Source organism: Aquarana catesbeiana, linkage group LG01, assembly GCF_042186555.1.
Source record: "Aquarana catesbeiana isolate 2022-GZ linkage group LG01, ASM4218655v1, whole genome shotgun sequence".
In the NCBI taxonomy this organism is placed as follows: domain Eukaryota; kingdom Metazoa; phylum Chordata; class Amphibia; order Anura; family Ranidae; genus Aquarana; species Aquarana catesbeiana.
In genome coordinates this window covers 943,968,847-943,976,995 of record NC_133324.1, presented here as the reverse complement: position 1 = coordinate 943,976,995, position 8,149 = coordinate 943,968,847, and positions in this window count along the sequence as shown.

The window sequence follows — 8,149 nt, the reverse complement described above, 5'->3', positions numbered from 1 at the left end:
TACAGAAGAATACATATCGGCTTAAACTGTGGAAGAAATTCATTTTTTATATATTTTTGAGGGATATTTATTATAGCAAAAAGTAAAAAATATTGTTTTTTTTCCAAAATTGACAATCTTTTCTTGTTTATAGCGCAAAAAATAAAAAACGCAGAGGTGATCAAATGCCACCAAAATAAAACTATATTTATGTGGAAAAAAAGGCCATCAATTACGTTTGGGTTCAACATCGCCCGACCACGCAATTGTCAGCTAAAGTGACGCAGTGCCGTATCGCAAAAAATGCTCTGGTCAGGAAGGGGGTAAATCCTCCCGGGGCTGAAGTGGTTAATCATTTGCATTTAATTCATCATTGCTTTTCTATGGGAAGTTTACAAGGCGAAACTCAGAGGCCACTTGATTCAGATAGCTGCTTAGCAAAAAACACCAAAGTGAGAGAAAAGAGCTACTAATATAACTTTCCTCCATCAAAAGGGAGTGGAAATCTAATTCATCGCTTTCCAGAAGGGATGAGTCAAGAGTTTAATCCAAACCAACTTTTGGCTGTTCAGACAAAATCACAACTTTTGGGACATTCAGCAAGAATCACTCTGCCGAACATCCCATAATGCATTGCAAATAGCTGTCAATGACCACTGGCCAATGCTTTGGCAGGTGATAAGTCCCACACACTATAAGTGCTTTGTAGATTTGTGGGAGTTAAAGTGTTACTAAACCCACAACAGTAAAATTAGTCTGTATATGCAGTAATGCATGCTTGTTGTCACTGTGGAACCTAAGAGGTTAATCCTTTGCATTGTGTAAAAAGGCTGTTTGATCCTGTCATCTCTGATCCTCCTTTTTTTTCTACTGTCCCCAATATATATCCTGATAGTAGAGAGCCTTTGGAGTCACTCTGCACATGCTCAGTTTGGTGTGTATTGCTAGAGAGTTTTTTTTTTTCTTGGGAGGGTGCAGGTGATCAGCACAGAGCCAATCAGCACTGTCCAAACAGAGGGTCAAGGGTCCTGCAGCCTCATAGGACAGTCAGAGGAGATTGAAAACTCCTCCTATAAGCTTTAACCAGAGACTTATAGAAGTCATAAGACTGCTATATACTGCTGCTGAGAAATGGTATTTAGCAGTTTATATTTACTAAAATAATAGCATTTCCATGTTCTGTGTACTGTGGGAGACCAGATATAGTGAATTCAGGGTCCTGGGTTTAGTAACATTTTGCTTGTAGTGTTTCTGTGGTTTTTTTTTTTTTGTTATTTTTTTTTTATCCTTCAGCTCTATTTTATCAGTTTTTATTTTGTTAAGGCCTTGCATTTAGTATTTTGTATGGGCTCAACAGAAGTAAAAGCAGTGTGAATTTGTTGGTGACACCTGGAAAGCTGCCTTTGTTTGCAGTGGAGCCAGGGCCGCCATCAGAGGAGGACAGCCCATACACATGTAGGGGGCCTGGGTTTCCCGAGCAACCCAGCCACCCGGGTCCCATCCATGTCTGGAGCTTCCCCAGGCTGCTTTGGCTGCTGTGCGGGGATACTTTCCAGGTCTGGACCCACAGCCCGGCCAATTCAGCAGGGAAAGAAGGGAGGTGGGTGGAGACAGAGAGGTGACTCTGGGCACCACGATCTGCAGGCTGTGGCAAATAAAATAAAAAAAACCTTTCCCCAGACAAGCGGACTATTTCTTCACTTTTGAGTGCAGGTGTAGTACTCTCCTGTGCCAGACGAATACAATACAGTCCCAGCCTCTTCTATATTAATCCACAGGGCAGGTTGGGACTGTAATGTACTCATGTATAAACTGAAAATCTTTTGAGCTACCAAAAAATAATAAAATCTGAGACTAGATAATCAGCTGCTGGTATTGATCACATCCCATACATCCGTGCTAAACGATTGAAATATATGAAAATACCGCGCTAATCTATTGTCAATATGCAATACCAAATGAAAATGAATTAACTGTGCTAAATATAGTGCCAAAAAAAAAAATCAATAATGAGACATAAATCGATCAAATCAATATAAAATAGAGTGCCAAAGTGCTAAGTGACATAATCAATTAGTACAATAAACAAAAATTGCATTAAAGTCCATATAACATGCTTTAAATCTTGCTGTGATTATAAAGTGCTGTAGTGCTTGTGAAAATCAATAACCAAATTTCATCCACAATTCCTCCACGTCTGTAGTGATAATCCAAACGTGTTGAAGTGACACCACTCTTGTGCTCCTCCCCTGTGTGAGTATTCTCACCTCAGGGCATGTGACCTCGCAATTAAGCTTGATCTAAACACGCCAGCGAACCAACTCTGGGTTCTGTGTAGATGGATCTGTGATATCCTATCCTGTCCAATGGCGTAGTCTCCACATGTATATGAGAAATGAGGACTGGATAGTGTGATACCGTTTATAAAAATATATATATTTATTCAAACAAAAGCCCCTATGCGGGGTACTCACATGGTACAGGTGTTCCAGTGCACCCCTCTGTGACAAGCATAAAAATGTTGAGATTGTGTGTCCCCTCACTCCAAACAGACCAGCTGCTGACTCCTACACCATCCTGTCCCCTCCACCACGCGTATCGACACAGGAATATGTTGTGTCTTCCTCTGGGGGATATGCCCCTGATGGAAAAGTTTGTATTTGAGGCTGGTGGACTTTAATGGTACCATAGCAATGAAGGTACACGTATATAAAACAAATAAAGTTTTATTGAATTGATATCAACAAATTTAAAATATACAAATTTAAGAGAGCAACTCTGTCTATCTAAACATAAAAGGTGCAACTGAAATACATGGTAATACCAGTTCACCAAATCTTAATTATGCTGACATGCTCGACGTGTTTCATGGAAATTCACTGCTTTTCAGGAGCTTTAGTTTGCATAATAATGTATTAAAGGAACAGAGATAGTGTATAGTACTAAAGAATAGAAAAAGAAAAATACATTAATCATAATAAACAGGACATAACATCACAAGAAATGACAACATTATCACAAAGTAATGGTGAGCACAGTATCCCTCCACAAAGGTGATCATGGCCCTTACCCAGAGTGAGTCGCAGTCCAAAAGAGTAGGCTCGCAGCTGCTCTATATACTCCTTTCTTTATAAAGGAGTATTATTACTCTATGTATGCTGTATAGATTGGGGTACATATAGCCCCATTTTTTTCCTTTATAGCTGGCGATAGATGTGAGTCTGAAGTGATCTCCATATACCTATGTTAGCTATATATTTCGGTATACTTACTCGTTATGATACACGATCTGTGAGGACCATGGGGCTGAAATAATCTTCGTATGTCTATCCAAGCTATGTATTCTGGTAGGTTTACTATTTATGATGTACAATGAGATAGCAATAGGAAATACACTTAGAAAGTACTCCAGCGATCTCACACTACCTAAGATCAATGGAAAAAATAAAATAGAAAATTTGACTGTTCACCACAACTAACGCCCTTTGAACAACTCTACATGCTATCGACTCCTCAAAATCACCTTATATCCGCTACGCACTCCTTACTATTCCTGGATCACAAACCCAATACCTCAAAGGAAAGAAAAGCTTGGGCAAAGGATCTAGACATAGCCCTAACTCCAGAGGATTGGGGAACAATTTTTCTTAACATAAACAAGGGCTCTATTAATGTCTCGACCCAAAAGAATGGGTACAAAATACAGTCCCGCTGGTACTGCACACCAGCCTTACTCCACAAATTCAAACCCACCATACCTGACACTTGCTGGAGGTGTCAAGAGTAAGGATGAGCAGAACTTGCGAACGGACCGATAGCTCACGCAAACATTCAAGCCCCGTTAAAGTCTATGGGACTCGAGCGTGAGAAATCAAAAGTGTGAATTTTAAAGGCTAATACGCAAGTTATTATCCTAAAAAGGGTTTGGGGACCTGGGTACTGCCCCAGGGTACATGTATTAATGCAAAAAAACATTTTAAAAACTGTTTTTTTCCAGGAGCAGTGATTTTAATGATGCTTAAAGTGAAAAAAATAAAAGTGAAATATTCCTTTAAATATCGTGCCTGGGGGGTGTCTATAGTATCCCTGTAAAGTGGCACGTGTTTCCTGTGTTTAGAAATGTCCCTGCACAAAATGACATTTCTAAAGGAATAAAAGTCATTTAAAACTGCTTGCATCTTTAATGTAATCTCTGGTCCCGGCAATATGGATGAAAATCATTGAGAAAAAAGGCATGGGTACCCCCCCCAGCCCATTACCAGCCCCTTTGGGTCTTGTATAGATATTAAAGGGAACCCCGCACCCAAATTAAAAAAAGGAAAGGAGTGGGGCCCCCAGGCCCTATATACTCCAAACAGCAGTATACAGGCGGTCCAAACAAGACAGGGACTGTAGGTTTGTTCTTAAGAAGAATCTGTAATTTTGAACTGGTACATTTTTAAACATTTTGGAGTGCAGGAAAGAGCCCTGCTGCAAAGAATTGCATCAAAAATTGTAATTACATGCCCCTGTTGAACAGGGGCTGAAAAATTGGGCCTTAGGCACTGGTGCTGGTGCCACAATACTGCAACCCCTCACAGATACTCTAGTTGGAGCGCAGGAATGAGCCCTGCTGCAAAGAATTGCATCAAAAATTGTAATTACATGCCCTGGCTGAAAAATTGGGCTTTAGCCACTGGTGGCGGCGCCCAGAAACAAAAATATTCATACAAGCTATCAGCATGATCATTGAGGAGGAAGAGGATAGTCACTTAGCATAACAGGATAGTCACTCAGCATCAGCATAGGCAGTCTTGAAGGGATCTGACATTTCAAAAAAATGTATTCGGTTACATCAGCATCAGGTGCTTGGTATCTAGTGGTGATCCAAGATTGATTTATTTTTATGAAGGTCAGTCGATCGACCAAGTCGGTGGACAGGCGCACCCTGTGATCAGTTACAAAGCCTCCAGCAGCACTGAATGTGCGTTCCAAAAGAACGCTGGATGCAGGACAGGCCAGTAGCTCAATTGCATACTGTGCAAGCTCTGGCCAGTGATCCATCCCCAAGACCCAGTAACCCAGAGGATTTTTGGTGGGAAAGGTGTCGAAGTCAGATCTTGCCCCTAGGTATTCCTGCACCATGTAAAACAGACGCTGGCAACCTCCCAGTCTCTGGGAACGCATTGCACAGACCTTTCTGCAAGGTATCCAGCAGATGTTTCATCCTCTGCTCACTCTGCGATGGCAAGATAAGGTCTGCAATAGGGATGAGCTTCGTGTTCGAGTCGAACCCATGTTCGACTCGAACATCGGCTGTTCGATCGTTCGCCGAATTGCGAACGATATGGGCCGTTCGCGCCAAATTCGTGTGGCGCGTCACGGCCCATAATTCACTGCGGCATCGCAGTGCATTGCTTGCTGATGATTGGCCAAGCATGCACTATGACCCGCATGCTTGGCCAATCACAGCGCCGCCTTAACAGAGAGCCATAATTGGCCAAAGCCAAGGAGGCTTTGGCCAATTATGGCTCAGGGGATTTAGTACACGCCCCACACTATATAAGGCCGCCTGCACGGCGGCCCTGTGCAGTGTGTTCCGGTGTGCTTAGAGAGAGAGAGAGAGAGAGAGAGAGAGAGAGAGAGAGAGAGAGACACAGTGTCATTTCATTTGAGTTAGCTAGATTAGGCAGGACAGTCAGTCAGTTAGCTGCACTTAAAGTGTATTGTGTATATATATGCATCCCAGGTGTTTCATATCTATCTATCTATCTATCTATATATATATATACACATACATACACTGTATTCAGTTTAGCTAGATCCGTTCCTGTTATCTTCTAGACTATTTACATTTAGTGCAGTGCGTCCTGCTCACAGTGTTCAGCTAGATCCGTTCCTGTTATATTCCTACTGACAGGCAGGCTTGTCTTGTTACAGTATTTTGAAGAAAATTACTGGTGTTCTTTTGATCCTATTAGTGCCACAGTCAGGCAGCTAGACTATTTACATTTAGTGCAGTGCGTCCTGCTCACAGTGTTCAGCTAGATCAGTTCCTGTTATATTCCTACTGACAGGCAGGCTTGTCTTGTTACAGTATTTTGAAGAAAATTACTGGTGTTCTTTTGATCCTATTAGTGCCACAGTCAGGCAGCTAGACTATTTACAGTTAGTGCAGTGCGTCCTGCCCACAGTGTTCTGCTAAACCTACAAGTAAGTGGGGTGCGTCCTGCTCACAGTGTTCAGCTAAACCTACAAGCTAGTGTGGTGCGTCCTGCTCACAGTGTTCAGCTAGATCCGTTTCTGTTATCTTCTTACTGACAGGCAGGCTTGTCTTGTTACAGTAAATACAGCTACCTGAAGAAAATTGCTGGTGTTCTTTTGATCCTATTAGTACCACAGTCAGGCAGCTAGACTATTTACAGTTAGTGCAGTGCGTCCTGCTCACAGTGTTCTGCTAAACCTACAAGTTAGTGGGGTGCGTGCTGCTCACAGTGTTCAGCAAAACCTACAAGTTAGTGGGGTGCGTCCACCTCACAGTGTTCAGCAAAACCTACAAGCTAGTGGGGTGCGTCCTGCTCACAGTGTTCAGCTAGATCCGTTCCTGTTATCTTCTTACTGACAGGCAGGCTTGTCTTGTTACAGTATTTTAAATAAAATTGCTGGTGTTCTTTTGATCCTATTAGTACCACAGTCAGGCAGCTAGACTATTTACAGTTAGTGCAGTGCGTCTTGCTCACAGTGTTCTGCTAAACCTACAAGTTAGTGGGGTGCGTCCACCTCACAGTGTTCAGCTAAAGCTACCTGTAGAAGGTTGGTGGTGTTCTCATACTACAGGCAGGCAGTTGATTTTGCTAGCTGCAGTATCAGTACATATATATATATATATATATATATATATATATATATATATATATATATATATATATATATATATATATATATATATATATATATATATATATATATATATATATCTCCCAGCTTAGTGCAGCTACAGGCCATTAGTATGTCTGGAAGGCCAAGAAGGAGAGGCAGACAGTCACAAGCCAATAAGAGAGGGCAAGCAGGCTCTGTGTCTAGTGCTGGTCGCGGAGACGGTGCATCCTCATCAGCACGTGGCCATGGGACACGCTTGGCCTTTTTTTCGGCAGCTGGCCATGTTGAGCCTCAACATGCGGAAGACTTGGTCGAGTGGATGACCAAGCCGTCCTCATCCTCCTCATCCTCTCTCACCCATGCCCAGGGTACTTTGTCTGGCAAAGCAGCGGCCTCTTCCCTCGGCTCAATGTCATCAGTGACTCCTTCCCTAGCCCCACCATGTCCTCCTGAGGAGTCCCTCGAACTGTTTGACCACAGTGTTGGGTACATGCTCCAGGAGGATGCCCAGCGTTTGGAAGGCTCTGATGATGATACTGAGCTCGATGAAGGCAGTAACACGAGCACGGACAGAGGGGGTGCCCAAGAAGGACAGCAATCTGGCAGTCATGCTCCCCCTGCTGCAGCATACTGCCAGGTTTGCTCCAGTGATGGGGAGGGAGGGGATGATGAGGTCACTGACTCAACGTGGGTGCCTGATAGGAGAGAAGAGGAGGAGGCGGCACATCACCAACGAGGCAGGATGCACTCCAGGGGCCAGCCTAAGGGCAGCACATTGACTGCATCACAACCCAAAGCTCCACATGTGCAGGGCGCTGCAGTCTCTGCGCGTTATTCAAAAAGTTCTTTGGTGTGGGCCTTTTTTGAGACGAGTGCATCAGATCGCACCGCTGCTATTTGCAACATATGTCTCAAGCGTATCTCGCGTGGCCAAAACATCTCCCGCTTGGGTACCACATGCTTGACCAGACATATGTTGACCTGCCATGCAGTTCGTTGGCAAGCGTATCTAAAAGACCCACACCAAAGAACAAAGAGGACCTCTGCTTGCTCCTCATCAGCTGAGATTTCCAACCCCACTAGACCTTCAGTCCTCTCTGAGACCTGCACTGAGAGGAATGAAGGTGTAGAATTAGGTGTGTCACAGCCACGTACTTGTGGGCAATCTGATTTTGGTACACCGACGTCAGATTGTACCAGGCAAATTTCCCTGCCCCAGCTGCTGCACCGCCGAAAGAAGTTTGCTCCCAGCCATCCACATGCCCAGTGGTTGAATGCTAGCTTGGCAAAATTGCTAGCACTTCAACTGCTG